Genomic DNA, 18,589 nt, shown 5'->3' on the forward strand with positions numbered 1-18,589 from the left:
GGATAGAGTTAACTGTCTTCCTAGTGTCTGGTACAGTGCTATGTTTTGAGTTCAGTATGTGAAGAATGTTGATAACACACTGATGTTTTCAGTTGTTGCTCAGTAGTGTTTAGACTAAAGTCAAGGATTTTTCAGATTCTCATGCCCAGCCAGCGAGAAAGCTGGAGGGACACAAGAAGTTGGCACAATACATAGCCAGGCCAGCTGACCCAAACTGGCCAATGGGGTATTTCAGACCATGGAACGTCACATCTAGTATGGGAACTGGGAAGTGGAGGTAGGGAATCGCCACTGGGGGACTATCTGGGTGTCAATCAGCGGGTGGTGAGCAATTGCACTGCGCATCATTTGAACATTCCAATCCTTTTATTACTGCTGTTGTCATTTTATTAGTGTTATCATTATCATTATTAGTTTCTTCTTTTTTGTTCTATTAAACTTTTCTTATCTCAACCCTGGAGTTTTACTTCTTTTCCCAATTTTCTCCCCCGTCCCACTGGGTGGGGGGGAGTGAGTGAGCAGCTGCGTGGTGCTTAGTTGCTGGCTGGGGTTAAACCACGACAATAGTGTTTTACTGCTATTAATAAAAATCAAAACATTTTAATGGTATTTTATATGCTATAGAGAAGATAATTTTATCTGAAGAATTTACTTGGCCTCTTCTTTGTATTAGCCACTCATGACATAAAAGAATAAAGGAGTTTCACAGATGTGGGTGAATAAAACCTCATTAATAATTAAGATACTCAGTTTCATCATTCCGTAAACTATATAGATAAGTACCACATAAGTTATTTGTCCTACTACATACGGCTGTAGAGAAACATGACATTAAAACCTGATTTTTCCCTCTATGTTCTGCAGATGTAAATTCTAACTGCAGACCTCTTTCCATGTCTGCATTTATTTTTTCTGTTTATTTTCTTTTAACAGAAGTCCCTGAAATCTCTGGTTACTTTGATCATGTGTTTTTGACAAGCAGCATTTGTTTGTTCCCCCTCCAGTCCCACATTCTCTGCTGTGATATGTCACTACTGGTTGTGTCAATCATGTATCTCCACAACAAGTGCTGTTAGAGAAGAGCAAAGAGTGATAGTTAAAATGTCTAATCAATTTAAAAGCATATGTTATTACACTATAACACTAAACAACACATAATTGTTGTAGCAGTATAGATGTGTTTAAGATCAGCATATGCATTCTAATCAAATTGCATACATAATCGAGATTTATACAAATGACATATATTCTGAAGCTTTTTACAAAAGCTCTTTCTACTCCTTTTTTTGGTAAGTTTTGAAATTAGAATATGACAAATTTTCTCAAGCTCAGAAGTTTTCGGTAATGTGTGGTGAAGGGAGAGGACGGGAGAGGAAAAGTAATATACTGGGAAAGACAAATAGAGGAGGATGCAGGAGGCTGTGCTCACATAGAAAGTGCAACCATGGATTGTTTTATATTATGTTGCTGTGAAAAAGTTCCATTAGGACCAGAAATTTGAGATTAAGAAAGACATGTGCCATATTACCTTCCATGAATTAAGGCAAACTTATTGTCCATCTCTTTTTTGAACTGGTAAACTTATATAGCTGCTTACAAAATCCTAATATTGGCACTAGAAATGCATATTACATTGATTTGCTGTAAAGCACTGCGAGGTAACACTAAACTTTTGAGTGGTCTCTGCAGTATATTTTCTTGTTTTGGGTGAATGGAACATATACAGAGGCTGTTGTAGTACATCACTAGAATTAGTTTCCTGGGATTAGCATAATGTTATTCTATGAATCCTCCTTTCCATTTTACTGCTTCTGTGTGGCTGTTTGTTTATAGAAAATCCTATCAATCACCTGGATTCATTAAAAGTCTGCCTAAACAGCAGAGTTCTGTATAATTTTCTTTACCATTATTTTTAAAACTGTGCATGGGAAACCAGAGGCTATGCAATTTTTTATTCAGTATAACACTCTCCTTTGAGAGGTAGACTAGATTTACACCAAGGCTGATTACACCAAGATATGATCAAGCTGCTAAAAAAGTATGCAAAAACATCTACACTTCTCATTAAAAAGGATCATTTTGATACAGAAAAGTTGTTTGGTCTGGGATAGCAAGGAAAATGTTTTGCAAATGCTATTCTAGAATGATGATATTCAGGCACTACCTAACAACCCATTTCAACATACAGGTTTGGAAACACTCTAGAGAAACCTACTTCTGCAGATACAGATTTTAAAACATCTTTGAAGCTTTTTTCCAGCAAAGCCAGGTCTACTGGAGAGAAAGCTTGCCTTTCTCTCACCTTCCATTCTTCCCTCTACCCCTCATCCAACTGATGCTAGAAATGTATTTAGCTGAATACAGCTCCTATCTGCAGCATTACATATGTCTTTTAGTGACTTACACTGAAAGTTGCATGGTTGTAGGAATTCAGTTAATGTAAAAGAGCCTCTAAATATTCAACACGTAATTAATTTTTTTCACATTTACACCGGAAGGGTGTTGTCCTTATGACTTTGGGGGGAAATACTCCAAGTCCTTTTAAATGTGTGTGAGAGGATGAAACAGTGAGTTCACTGGATCCAATGGAAAAAAATTACTGAAGAGGGCCAAAATAACATCTTGAGTGTTTCATAGAATCCTAGAACAGTTTCTTGGAATAATATTTCTGAAAGCTTTTTAATTTTCACAGCTAGTTATGAGTTAGTTGTGTTTACCTTGGTATCATAGTTACTTGTTTTCCACATATCTTCCATCCCTTGCTGTCTTTCCCACTTTACTTTTATAGTTTCGATGTCCAAATATGGATTTAGTCATGTTCTCCTATATATTATAAAAAGCACTAAACACCATGCATTTCCTCTGCATTGTGCAAATATTTAATTCCTTTGACATAACTAAAGCCTCAAAAAATTTTCAACTCAAAGGACAAAATTCAGAGGTTTCTCCCCTCAGAAAAAAATTATTTGAAGTAACTTTTCTAGTAGCAATGTAAATGTCGTGATTTAACCCCAGCCAGCAACTAAGCACCACGCAGCCGCTCACTCACTCCCCCCCACCCAGTGGGACAGGGGAGAAAATTGGGAAAAGAAGTAAAACTCCAGGGTTGAGATAAGAGCGGTTTAATAGAACAAAAAAAGAAGAAACTAATAATGATAACACTAATAAAATGACAACAGCAGTAATAAAAGGATTGGAATGTTCAAATGATGTGCAGGGCAATTGCTCACCACCTGCCGACCTACACCCAGCCCCCACTTCCCAGTTCCTATACTACATGTGATGTCCCATGGTATGGAATACCCCATTGGCCAGTTTGGGTCAGGTGCCCTGGCTGTGTCTTGTGCCAACTTCTTGTGTCCCATCAGTTTTCTCGCTGGCTGGGCATAAGAATCTGAAAAATCCTTGACTTAGTCTAAACACTACTTAGCAACAACTGAAAACATCAGTGTGTTATCAACATTCTTCTCATACTGAACTCAAAACATAGCCCTGTACCAGCTACTAGGAAGACAGTTAACTCTATCCCAGCTGAAACCAGGACAACTATGTAATGAAGGGCTTGTAAGATGACTTTAAAACAAAATCTTAAATCAGAAGATCATTTTTAAGGCTTGAAAACCTGTCAGATTAGAAAGCACAGAAAGTACATAGCCTGCTTGAAGGATCCAAGTACAGGAACAAGTACATTCCAAGGGATTACACAGCAGTGGCTGTGTAATAACTAATACTAATTACATATTAATAAATTTTAAAGTTAAAATGGACTTCTAGCATCAACTGACCTTGCACGCAATACAGTTTACAGAGATTCTCATTCTCTGTGCCACCTTTTTTTTTTTATATTCAATTAAAAGTCTTCAAGGATGGAGAGAATGCATCCCAGTCTCATGTAACCTGTTTTTTTGAAAATTGCTCTTATTTTAAAAAAAAACTAATTGCAGTATACATTCATCCTCCAACTAGGGGTTCTTGATCTGCTTTCATATATTAAGGTAATCTTTAATATCATAAATCCTATCTTCAGGTGACTTCGAAAAGTGTATTAGGTTACTTCTTAACCTTTTTTTGATAAGATAAATAAGATTCTCAAATCTCTCTGTAAGATATATTTTTCAGCTTCTGAAATACCCTGAAATCTCCCCTCCAGTTGGGGAGGGCTTAACTTGAGATGTCTACTATTATCAACACCTGTACATGAACTGGTAGTGTGGCATCCTTTTGCAGCTAACAGAGACAAATAGGCTCTCTAAATGTCTAGTTCACCTGATCATTTTAAGACCTGTGTTTTGCTATAAGTGTTTAAAATAGAAATCAAGTTAGATTTAGTTAAATTTAGTGAAATCATTCTTGCACTACATACATCTTGGTTTTGACAACATAGGTGACCAATAACTTGTTAACAATTCTTAACTGTTTTTTTATCAGTATAAATGACAAAACTGTTACTGCTATGAATCCGCAGTCATAGCAAGTACATGCCTGAGAGCAACTGAAAAGGGCACTATTTTTAGGTTGTCTCTTGTGAGCTGTTTGGTCAATAAGCTTGGGTTTATGGAAACCTGGACACGTTTGTGGTGTACCGCTGGTGCACATCTTGCATTTTACCTCCTTATAGCAGTGAGTGTGTTTGAGGTGCACAGCTGAGCTTTGGAATTTGGTTGTACTTCAAGCACCAATAGTATTTGAGAGGTAAAAATTATGACATTCACTTCTGATCTGAATATGTTTAAATTATTTTCCACTATTTTAAACTATACAGTGTGTACATTATTGTCTTTCAGGACAACAAGATACACTGTTCATGTGTTCTGAAGAGTGCAAAGATTATTTTAATCCTGCTAGGAAAGAGATTTGTGCATTCTCCAGAGAATAAGAAATTCCTTCAAAGAAACTCAACAAATTCTCTATCCAACCTCTAAGGAAAATTGTTTCAGTAGTTTCCACCACAGTAATCACTAACAAATTCTATTACGGTGGGTCAAGATGTAATACTAATCTATGCATAGTCACAAACTCTTTTCTTGAGCACTTTGGCAATTTCTTACAGCTGGCAATGCTTATGTATGTATATATTTTAGAGACATGACAGAAACTGCTGATCATTAATATGATTTATTAAATAAACGGGTCACATAACTTTGGTAAAGGATAAATTTCAAAATGTTGCTTGATCCTGAAAGAAATACTAAATGGAATAAAATACTTAATGTTTCCTTTTGCAGTTTGTTTTTGACTGATAACTGCTCTTACATAAGTCTATGTTGGATGTGTATTTGCCTGACTTTAACTTCCAGTCATGGAGTCTTCTTTGGCATTCTTGTGAGATTAATCATCACTTTGGGAGTTTATATTTTCCCCTCTTTGTAGTACTGAACTATATCTTCATCACTGGGTTTTTTTGTGTGTGTGTTTTGGTTTTTGTTTTGTTTTGATTTGGTTTTTGATGTGGTTATCATAGGCTTTGTCTGTGCAGTTTTGAGGTAGAGAGAAACTAAGTAGGCAGTAGAAATGTTTTTCTCGGTTCCATAGTCTGTAATTTAGAGTCCTTTTGTTGAGATAATGTTATTTAGGAGAATATTCAAACAGGTAGCTCTGCAGGTGTCCTAAGGTGCCTACATTTCTTTTACAATAAATTTGGAATCACAAAGTTATTTATGGTTAATAAAGAGTTTCCAAACCAACAGAAAGAGTCAAAGAGATGATCAGGAAGAGTGATGTGGATTTTTGTCTCTTAGAAATATTGTGTACCTTCCCTCAGATTATCATTGCCTAAAATGCCAAATACTTATCTTGAAGAGGAAATGAAATATTCTATATTATTAGTCTCTGAGCTGTTAATCATGTGTCCTTTCTCTGTCATCTGATGACCAGAAAAGCGTCCTAGGACATGGAAGAGGTAGATGAACCCTTAAAATTCTCTCCCAGATAACTGCATTAGTATATAATAAAGTGGTCAATAATTATTTTTTCAATGAAATTTTGTATTGTTGTTCTGTTATATACACTTGCCATTTTATACTGAGAATAGTCAAAGCCTACCCATCAGATAGGATCTTCAAGAGATCTAGATCACTGAAATACCTACTCCAAGATCCTCTTTACAGTTAGGCACCTCAACAGCACTGAGCTACTCCCACTTATCAAGACTATTCAGATAGATAAAACTTGGGTCACCTAATGAATTCTACTAGGAGTTTTTCAATGTGCTTTTGGGTCAGTTAGTATCTACATTACATTTAATTTCAATTTTTTGTCTTTTTGTGACACTTTAAAAGATATGCCCATCCACTTCCCAGAAGATTTTAAGAACTGGAACAGAAATATTCCAAAACTAATCATGACCTTTCTTTAAACTCATATAATGGTAATGTGAAACCAAAATGTATCAGGCAAAGTCTATTTCAAACTCCACAAAGGATGGATAGACAAAATGGCTTAATAATCTCTAGTTTCTAATTTCTTGTATTAAACTTAATTGTATTGGCAAAATATTCATATCAAAACACTTACACTAATGAAAAAAAATTAGTTCCAAGCCTTTGATTTTTATAGCATAAATGCTAAATGACAAAGAATGTGGAATTTACATATGAGTCAGTTAAAGCATGAAGGACTCCATGTTCTCAAATTACAGAATGATAATAATAATACCTTTCATTTTTATAGCATCTTTCATCTTGGAATATCAAGATGTGTAATAAATAGTAATGATTCTTTCAAAATAATTCATGCAGTAAAGTTGCAGGTAAGAAATCACTATATTGAGGTAAAAAGTATCAAAAATCCTGGCATGGATGCAAATCCAATGAAGTAAATGAAGCTCCCCCAGTTTTTTAGAGTAGTCTTCACATCAGAAGCTTACAGGAAGTTCTCTCTACTGGCATTCATGTGACTGGGATCATAGCAACGTGTAATACTGAGAATTGCCTTTAAATGCAGATTGAATTTTCAACAGCTATCAGGTACCTACAGCCACATACAGAATGATTACTTTATACACAGGAAAGAATGTTCTACAAACACAGGGCTAGTTAAACATTTGGTCCTAGGAAATTCTGTTAATCAAATTAAATATGAAAATATTTATGATCTATTGCAGATATTTAAATCTGAATAGATCTCATTTAAAAGATGACACAACTCTATGCTCATGTTGCGTTAGGCTTGCCATGTATTATTCTTCTTTTTCATCCTTTTCCATTTACAGGCAAAATGTTAGCAACTTTTACATATTTTCATGCAGAAGAACAATATCAAATTCACTTGCAACTGTTAAATGTCATCAGTGATCCCTTTAGAAGGAACAAAAGGGTAATTTGTATAAAGGGTAATATCTCCCTGGATGTTGTTTTATGACATGTCATGACCTGACTGAAAACCATAATTATCTTTTGGGAATAACTGTAATCTTTTGATTAATAGGCTTTCATGAGTTGGAACTGCTTGAAGTTTGGGCTCAGATTTAGATCTCTTTTTCAGAAAAATAAATCATAAATAATTATACTGAGTCCGAGGGATCAAAATGAGTCTAAATTTAATATGCTAGAGATCAGAATAGAGACCATCTTTCTTGAAAATTTTAAATGGCCTCCTTTCACTGTATTTCTTTGAAGAGGAAGAAAAATCTTGCAAGAAAAAAATTCTTTTATTATCACTTAAGACAACTGCAGAAACAACTCAAGCTTACAAATAGGAGTATGAAAGTTTGTCAACATCTAAAATATGGGCTGCATGTTGTCTCTTTGGTTAGTGAAGTTACATATCAGGAGGGTTTGGAGTTTTTTTGTCAGGAATAGATCACTAACAAATGCAGTCAATGCATTCTGTACTTCATCTCTTGGTATGCAACCTCACTAACTGAAGTGAAAAAAAGCTAATGATTCTAGAAATCTTGAATTAGTGTCATGCCGCAGTCATCTTATTCTCGTAGAAATGGGAACTTAATCAAAGCTCTAATGACAAGTTCCAGACACGGTAATAAAAGTAGTCTGAGTCATAGTGGCAATGTGTTGTCTTCAAACAAAAATTTTCAAATCCATTCTGCACAGCTTTCCTCCTGGAACTCCCCTGCTGTAATCAGGAGAAATATGCAGAGCCAGCTGTTAAGGCACAGTGTAGGCATCTCTTAATTAATTCTTCTTTCTGTGGTTGCACTTAGCATTCTTCTAGTAGACTGTGAAATTCTTATATGCACACAGCTTCTGTGTTTACAAAATACAAGTAGCCACACATAAACATTAATGAACATAGTTTCTTATACTTAAAAATATAACGAAATATAAATATTCATATATTGCATCACTTTTTGCCAATTTGGTATTCAGATTGAAGAAATAGTATGTGGAATTAAGTCCTAGAAGGTTCAAGGATGATCTTTTTCTAAAAGACATCCTTTTCTGTATTTCCTCTCAGTTAGATTTTAATTTTTTTTTTTAATCTAGAGATTTTCTTGCCTTAGGTTGTACATGTTTTCCTACAACATGGTCCTTGTCAAAACAGACAGACTACTGGTTCTACTACTAAGCAACAAGAGAAATATGCATTTGTTAAAAAAAAATCTAAGAAATATTGTTACAAAATTACTTATTACAGTTACCTTTTCCTTTTATTTTTGTTGCCAAAACTCATGTCCTTCACAGGCTTTCTGTACTTTCAGTACATTATACAGACAGTTGATAAGCAGAATCAGAACATATACTACTGTTATTTACAGGAACAATAAGCCCAAAATATTTGACTGTTGCTCTGTGTTAGCAGAGCAGGTCTCCAAGACCTTTTTTTTTTCTTTTTACATGTTATTAGTCACTTAGCTTTTTGAGGAAGAAAATTCAGATTCCATTACTTTTTGTAATAAAACTATAACATCAGGGTTTCCCCAGTGTACTGACAAACATTAGTCTTTAGTAATATCTACACAAATAAATAGGAAAGGCCATTCTCTGACCTTGAGGGAGAACCATAGCTTTTGCCATATGATTAAAGTGTCTCCCTCTCCCTAAGAAGGACAGCCTTACCAATAAGGCTACTGTGTAAGGTCCCTGGCCCATGTTGTTCCCCAAATCATCCCTGTGTATTGTGCATCGAAGTGCAAAACTATGGATCATCACATGCCAGTGCTCCAGGGCCATGCCTTCACTCTGTTTTCACTAGCATAGATATAGTCTCTGGAGTATACCTGAAATTATGTGAAAATCCATGGAGGTGTTAACTGCTTAGCACTTTAAAAGGATCATCCACTTCTAAGCATTTTTTGGAGCTGAGTGAGTCTGTAGAAGTTCAATGGCATATAAGAAATCTTACTAACTTAGTACAAGTGTCTCTTCTAATTTTAAAAGTACTGGTGTTTTAACATTATCTAACTACCACATATACCAAGAGATTAGTAACATGCAGTTACAACTGACCCATGTAACTGCATACACACACACACACACACACAAAACTAGATTTTCACTTCTGATAGCATAAACAAGGCTCAAAGAATGTAGAGTTTTTATTTTGTCATATGATACATTTACTTGCAAGAGTGACTTCCAACTTTTCTTTTGCCTCAGGAGTCTGTATCTTGTTTTCAAGGAAATATCATGTTTACTCTGTGCTTCATAGTAAAATTGGATATTTTTAGTGATTCAGTTTCCTAATATGCAGGAGTTAGCAGAAAATTCCTGGTTTGACTTTCAGCATGTAAAATTAACAGACAAATTATGTCAGATTCAAATTAATCAAAATGAAGAGTCTTTAACATGTTCACTATATTGGGGTTTATTCTGTTTTTTATTGTTATTGGCTTTTCTTACTTCTGATTGGATGGACAGTGCTGAAAAATTACTAAATATATCAAAATTTTGAAAATAGTACAAAATAGAATTTTCTCATGAAGTAATTTGCTCATTTTATGTCTACTCTAGTCAGATGACATCTCTTTCCTAATTAGATGTATAATTCTGAGACTTGAATGTATGGGACAAATATTCTTATTTTAAGGTCCAAAATTCATGTTCCTTAATGCAGGCTTAAAACTTGCTTTCATGAATATCCTGCCAATAAGCTTATTCAGTGAAATATTTACAGACATCTAGCACAAAGGGGATGCAAACTCAGCTTAAGCATACTTCCATCTCTTCTTTAAGCAAGTACATAAAGACAGTTTTTGATTTATTAACCAAGCTGTACAAGTCATTGACCCATATAATTCACAGAACGGTACCAGAGCAGAATTCTGTCAGTGGCAGATAGACTTGTTGTTAAACAGGCCATCACATCCTTAGCCAATGTATCAGTCTCAGCCTATAGTAGGAGTATCTGACAACAACCCTGTCATGCTAATGGCTAGACCAAATTTTATGTTACCTTTATGTGGAGAAAAATTATTTAGAGAAAAAAAACTTGGATCACCATGGGCTGGCAGTTTAGAGTGCTTTAGGGAAGATATTTAATGAAATTAATTTATGCTTTAAGAATATGAACAGCCAATCAGAAAATGTGCACAATATAAGCTGTCTTAAAACATTCATTTTTACTTTTGTGTAAAGGTAATACACTAATTTTTATGTTATCTTTGTGTGTAAGAAAGGAGTCATCCAGAATCTGCTTGTAATATAATCCCTAAAGAAATATAATTTTAAAAGACAATGTTGATATTTAAGTATTTTTGTCCTTATCTTTTTTTACCACATAGGTAGTTTAACTGTTAGACTGCCATAGGGTATTTTTGCTTTTGCTAGGGCTATGAATAAAAGATATGTTCATGTGTAAAATCTAAATGATTAATTGATTAAAGAAAACAGACATTATGTTCTTCTAGAGAAGTTCAGGTACTTATATGAGAGAATATAATTAAAACTTACTGATAATGCAGACCAAGGAGACCAATTGTAATAAATTAAGTGACCCAAATATTCTCATTTATAGAAAATACTCTCTCTTATTTTCATATTTGTAGTGATAAACTAAGAATGTTTTTAACCATAAGATTAAAATAGGTCTTCATACAGTATGATTTTTATATACAATTCAGTTAGATTTTCTGCAGTTCATATTCCCCACTGTATCACTCAGGACACAGAGATCTAACATAGCATTTGTTCTGCACCGGTTTATCCTACAGGGCTGGGCATCAGGCCATGGATCAAAATACAAGAGCCATGTGATTTTAATAACTCAGCTGCTTTCCCACCAGCACCTATCCAAGAGACACATAGTTTTTCTTTTAGCTTCCAGTTTTACATTCTGAGCATGGTTTCACCACCTAGTATTCCTTCTTGGAAGGCAGACTCCACAGTTCACTTCAACCCCCAAAATTCAAGTACTTGCTTTTCAGATCTCCATTTGACTTGTAATATCTCCTCTTCAGGAATATCTGATAGTTGGAACAAAGAGACAAAGACTTCTCAGAGATATGCACAAACACTCTTCCATCAAAAGCGCAAAAGATACACATAGTTAATCTGGATAATTGTCATGTTTGAGGGATTCCTGTTGGAAACACTGCAGAAGTCTTGCTTGCTTTCTCCTTTAGAACATTACCTTCCCATAGATGGATTCTTGATACTGAGGGAGGTCACTTTACCTTCTTTTCCCTTCACCATAAAGTTTTTCATTCATCTTTCTGTTGCACTGCTTTTAATTAGCACATTGTTGGCTCCAGCTTTTCTCTCTGATAGAGCCTTCTGCAGATAAACTAGTAGAATTTTATACAACTTTACTATAAGAAATATAACACAGCCTCCTTACAAGATTTAAGCGATGCACTTCAAGCACTGCATGAGGATTGAAAATAATAGCACAGATGGTCAAATTAGGAAAGCAAAGTTTAATTTTGTTATAAATGCTCGTGACAAATTGGAGGAGCCAATTTGTATTGGATAAAAAAATCGAATTTATTAGCAAGCAATAAGAGAGCAAAACAGTGCTGGGCGGCCGGGGAGGCAATGCTCCGCCACAAGCTCGCGCCGAAACTGGGGAAGAGTCTCTATTTATACAGTCTTTAGTCCCTGATACGTGATGGCTGGCTGGTATCTTCGGTATCTTGTGCCATCAGTTGTTAGGTGGTCGTAATCTGCCTTCTGGTGGTTGTTGGGATGAAGGCCAAAGTCTTCCTCAGCTGTTCTTTAGGTGACTCAAGTCCCATTCATGCTCTGTAAAACGTCTTTTTACATATGCTAATCATCAGTATGTATCAGTACCTAATTGTCTACTTAACTGGATACTTATGGTCTTAGATAAGTGAAGAATGTCCCTACTTTGACAGGTTTTAGATAAGTGAAGAATGTCCCTACCCCCACATGCGATTTCATGAACAAAGTTAACCCGTTCATTACAATTTGATTCCAGTATGACCTTTGTAACACAGGGTGTGTGAGATGATCACACATGACTATTATTGTCCCTATCATTTCTAATGAATGCTCAACACAGGGGTTCATGGATATATAAGTGAGTTTTTACAGCATTTCTTCTCGATACTTCACACACCCCTCCCTGATGCAGTTTAGGTTAGCTAAGGGCAAGCTCAAAAGGACTAAACTGGTTTTCTTCAGATTCAATACAAGTTTGCAATAATTTATTGTTAGAATCTTGCAAAATATTTTACACATTTCAGATGAACATCTATAAACTCAGTTGCCTCAGGGTCTATACAATATTTTTTACTGCACTGATACTGCTTACCCATCACATTTCTCAAAGCCTAGGTAAAGTATGGATTTCTAGGATTTCTTCAGTCCTTTAACAGGATTTTTTTATTTTATTTTTATTAGCTCATTAGCTGAGTTTCTAGTGCTGCTTGATTTTCTAGTAAATCTGCCTCATGTTACTAGTGTATCTTCTTTCCACATCAGCATGTCACCATAACTTTTATTCTAATCAATTGCAAAGATGACCTACAGATTAATTGAATATGCAGTCTTGCTTTTTGATTAGTTCTCAAAACCCAAACTTTTCCCCTTTTAGCAATTTGGTGGTGGTGGTGTGTGTACATGAACAGACTACAGTCCAGAAAAGTTCTTTGCTTCTAACCTTTTGCGGTTACTGATACTTTAGTTCCTACACCCTCAATAGACAAAAAAATAAATTAAAGAAAACTGAATACTCCATCAAAAGCAGCAGTTCCTAAAAGTCAGTGTATAACCATCACTTCCTTTTCAGAAATTAGCCCTCAATAGGGCAAAGGAAATTCATCCTCTGATGGCTGTTTCCTGAGGTACGCTGGCACCTTCTTCTACTCTCCAGTATCAGAGACAGGAAGGACACAAAGCAAAACTCCAGACCTTTCTACCATATCCTTTCTACTATATCTACTTATCTCCTCCTTCTAAAAGGTCCTTCTGTATTTTCTGTAAATGGGATTTCCCTACCTCCTGTTGGGGGGAGGACTTTTTCTTTTTCCTTTCCCTTCTCCCTAATGTATCTGATTAATATTTCTATTGTATACCTTAATGAGTACATCCTTGGTTTCAGGCTGCTTGGCTCTGTTACAACTTTCAGAAGGCACATTGTTAGAATCATGAATGTAATTTTAAAGGAACAGTAAATGTGCAGCCTTCTTTCTCAATTTATAGTTGACATTATTCTGTAACCATCACCTGATGGCCACAAATGTGGTAAATGGAATGGGATTCTCTAACTAAGTAAATCTCCTTCCTTCATTGTCCAGTCAGTTCTTGGCTTTACATGGTCTATTCTTGCACTCCCCACCAGAGGAAGAAGACAAGGTTTCAGTTTGACTTCAAAAAGGATAGAATATAAACAGATTCTTAAGGACAATTGCAGTATAGGGATATCTCTCTGAATCCAAACCTTAAAATGTTTTGTCAAATGTAAGCAGACATTATTCTTTTTAGTACAGAAGAAAGAAGCTTCAAAAGGCTTGAGAGAGTATCAAATAAGCTTGCTATAAATGCATTAATAATTAATGTCTGAACTAACATTGTCATCATCCTCATGACCTTGATTCAACAAGATCTAAGTTCCATTGGAGTAAATGGGACTGCTGCATATTTCTTAGAGCTTTACACTTTTTATAGTGGAATCATTAATATAATGAGGAGGACAAGTAATCTTAATTATAGTGTTACTAAATTGAATAGTACATATGATTACAAGTGACAACTCTGTGTGGTTATGAAATCTAACGTGTTAAGGTTCTTTGTTTCATTTTTTTTATTAGAAGTCTCTAAAGGATAACAAAGAAAAGTTTTAATTTGGCCAATCACTTTAATATGAAATCTGAAAAATTTCTTTTAATTGGAATTGTGTCATTATAAAACATATTTCAATTAGGAAGAAAAACTATTGGAATAAATTTAAAAATAAAAAGACATATTTCATATGCAGTCAAAGAAATAGCTTCATTTAGCTTATGATGGTCCTATTGTAATAGTATGTCTTTTTTTCATTTTGTCAAAAAAAATTTACTTTCATAGATCTATTACTGACAGAACACTAATATACATACTTATCCTGATATAATCAAAGATACAAATGCAGAAACCAAAATGCAATACAGCAATAGACATACTGGCTTTTTTAACAAAAATAAACTACAATATAGTGCAATGGTATGCACCTATACAAGAAATATCAGATACTAGAAAAATATTTCAGATATCTCCCAAAATTATGATTTTTTACAATTTTTGTGTGACTTTACACCATTATTTTCTTCTCAAAACATTGGCATTGAAGGTGGACCTGATGAGCAGCTGAGCCCAGAAGACCAATTCAGGGGGCAAGTTCAAGGTGAGTTAAAACCCTGCCCAATTCTGTAGGTTTTTGAAAAAGAGGCACTTCTTTTTTAACTAATAAATTGTGCTACATGCCCAGAGTTCTGCACTTGGTTATGACTAGAATTGTCAAGACTGTCTTCTGCTTATAACTACTTCAAACAAAGTAGTTAGCTTTGTGTCTATATCTTGAGAACTGTTTGAACCAGGTTTGGTTTTGTGTCTATGTCTTGAGAAGTGTTTGAACCAGATTTTGACCATAGCTAACCCACACTGTAAGAATTAATTAAGCTCAGAGGGACAGTCACATCAATTTTTGTGTAAAATTTCTGGTGGAATAACACCTGGTAATATATGGCGATAATGATAGGGATGTAGTCATTTTTTGTGCTCAATTTAGCATAACAGATTAGCAGTTAGAGTTTATGTTCAAGATGGAACTAGACTCTGTGTCCTCTTAAGTATCTATATACTTCCTCTGGATTCAAATCTTAATTCTCCTTTCCCAAGAGAAGAACTTAACCACCAGTCTGGGAAAGAAGGGATGTATGTTCTCCACATTTGCTAAACCAGTAGAACAATGCAGAAAGATGACAGAGTCTTAAGAACATAGGGAAGGCAGAATAGGGTGCATGACCTGGTAGCCTGATATTTGAAATACTAATTTGGGAGCAAGAAAGTCCTTAAATCTGACTTCTGCTCCTACAACTGCTTACATGTTCTCCGTTTCATAATATACAAATAATTTTTTTTTTAAAAGCCACTTCCTCAGATGAACAGTCCCATCAGTGGGTTAAGAGTCAAGGAACTTCTTATGCTTATTCTCTCTCATCCCATAAATCTTAAATTCTCAGCTGCAGTGTCAAAGCTCTGTCAGAAGAGCTGGAGGCAAAGCTCCCTCCCTTTCCACTGGTTAAGCCTCTCTCCCGGGAAATGCAGGTTTGAACAGCCTCAGGCTGAGGAAGCCACAGAAATGAGATCTGTTACATCTTGAATGTGTGCTCTAGGCTATCCTATGAAAGGTGGACAACACTGACACTTCCAGACGTGTTTCAAAGGAGGCAGAGAGGGAAAAGATCCAGTTCACAGAGAGAAAGACTGTCAGCCTAAAAGGAGAAATTTCACCCTGTTAATTGCCATCTTAAATAACCATGGAATTTTGAGCAGTGAAGGAGATGCCCAAGTTCCTTCTCCTGTTTTCTGTTGGCTAATTTGTGTTTCCTTGCTTACTGTGCTGGCTAATGGAAACCTTGTTTCATAGTGTTGAATTCTTTCCCTAAAATGTAGGTGGAATTTTAGCAGCTGATGTGAAATTAAAAATTTTATTCTGGGAGCCAAATAGTTGCATATGGATATGGGCCCTGTTTCTCATTTCCCTAGCACATGTTTTTTATTTTCCAAGTGCATTTTCCCACAAGTCTGAAGAATTCACAATGTACCTCTAGGTCCACCTTCTTTCCCTGACAGATTACTTGTCACAAAAACTATATTTACCTAACCAAGACCAATCTCCTGCTGCCGCTACAGTCAATGGAGACAGACTCACAACTAGAGAGCAATTCACCTTACCAATAGTTTATTTCATTGAAGTCACTGTTCAGATATTCCTAGCTCTCTTTCGGGACTATAGAGAGAATGTAGATATTTAAACTAGTTTAAGACTATATACTTAACTCTGGTATGCTTACATTATATTACATTACCAGAATTCTACTTTATGTGCTATTATATACATTCATATAAAAACTAGGTTTTAAAATCTGAAACTGATCTGTGTATAAACAGTTTAGAACATTCAGTCCTGATCCACTGGAGTAGCTAACTAGCGTCTCTGTATAGTAGTATATAATTGGTTGATATACAAACAGAAATTATGTATCATATGGTAGTCAGAGATGCCCTATCTTTGGGATGCAGTATTGGGGTTTAGCGGTCAAAAAAGGATCAAATGCTGGTTTTGTTGAATACTGTTGAAAATACATTCTTTTTTAAACTTTCCATTCTCATTGTTTTCAGCCGGTTTTATAATGTTACATGAAGAAGTCTGGGTTGGTGACAGAATGCTGAATAGTTGCTCAGTACACTTCCAAAAGATTTGGAAACAAGGCTACAGATTATGATTATTTGCCCTGGTGTTTTTAACTGATATTTTGAATACCTTGAATTGATATTTTTTACAGAGAGAACTCAATTTGCAATGAAAAACTGCATCCAGTGATTCATAACAGAGAGAGAAACCACTAATGCATATAATTTCTATGAATTGCATGCTTGTATACTGGGAGTGGGGAAGAGAGAAACACCACACTCTAGAATGTGTATAATGCCAAAAGATAGTTGCTTTCTCTGTTAGATGCAAATTCCAAAAGAAAATTCAAGGAGATCTGGATGATGCTAATTATTGTAACACTGCAAACAGTGAAACACTGATGCTCTGTGGAAAATACACATGCTATTTGGTATGACTACTGTATTTCTTATATCACTACAGTAATGACAACATAATTTGATGGAGGCAAAATTGTACTAAAGACTTCTGAAAGCCTATCTTTGCTCTGAACAATTTATTGCCTAACTAATGATTTAAAAAAAAAAAAAGGATATGCTATTATCCATATTTCACTAGGAATGGCTCAAAGAAAACTAAACATTCTTTTACATAGTAAATCCATGTGTGTTTCAAAACCACCAATGAAAAAAAATTCTAAGTTTTAAGCAGAAACACATGAAAAGCCAAATCTCATGAGTCATGGGCTCGAAGCATTAAGGCCTTCTTTATTCTCCAGTTGTTCGTTCCTAAATTGTTTAGTATTACAGGTGTTGAAATTCTGCTTTTTCATAGTTCCATGAAATTGTTCAAGTACAAGCAAATGAATGAACATGAACAAAATAAGATCAGTCTTCATCAGCTGGAACAGTAGTGACACTACTGTGTCACTAGACAATACTAAAGGTGTGTACATCAAACACTTATTTTACACTTGGTCCTGAACACTTCCTTCATGTAAGAAAGACATATCTCAAAACAAAGTTTTTAAACATAGCTTATTAGCGAAAGGAAATAAGCACACTAAAGTCATAATCTGATAATGAAATTGCTTAGATCTTGTCAAACAAACCAATAATTCCTTTTAAATTTTATGTATCCATTTACAAAGGCCACAGCTGCAATTAATTAAAAAGGAAGTAACCATAATCAATATATGTGATTAGTGTATTTATATTCTAGACTGCAACAGTTTTCAACTAAAGCAAATGTAAAGTTACAACTGTGATGCTATTAAAGGCAGCCTGGCCAAATTATGAATGGCATGGCACTAGCCTGTCTACATCTCAACCCTAGCATGAAACCTCAGAGTCCTGTGTGATGGCATACCTTATTTCATTTTGAAATGCCAAGAAATAATTGTTGAAGAATGATTTTTTCCAAGATGAAATATATAACTCCTGATAAAAAAAAACTTCAGAACAACAGGGGTTTTTAATAGAAGTCTGTCATAGGTGTTGAAGAAACTACTCTGTAGGCATCATACTCAGATAATTTCTTTTTATCCATTTCTGCACACCTTTATTCAAGCTCAGTATCTACCAATTGCTGGAGTTAATTGCTTAGGAAGTAGAGTACTGAGTAAAGGCACCCCTCTATTCATGAAAACTAAAAAAAAAAAAAAAAAAGTGGAAAAGGCTCTCCCTTCTGCATCACTTTACATGTTTTTTATTACAAGTATGAATGTACGATGCTAAAATAAGAAAAAGGTCACAATTTTTGCAGGTCAGTTGGTTAACATCAATGGATCACTAGCTGGAGACTCAGGTTTTGTAGGCATGGTCAGCCAGTAAGGCAGAGGGAACTCAAGACTACA

This window comes from Buteo buteo, chromosome 14 (genome assembly GCF_964188355.1).
Source record: "Buteo buteo chromosome 14, bButBut1.hap1.1, whole genome shotgun sequence".
In the NCBI taxonomy this organism is placed as follows: domain Eukaryota; kingdom Metazoa; phylum Chordata; class Aves; order Accipitriformes; family Accipitridae; genus Buteo; species Buteo buteo.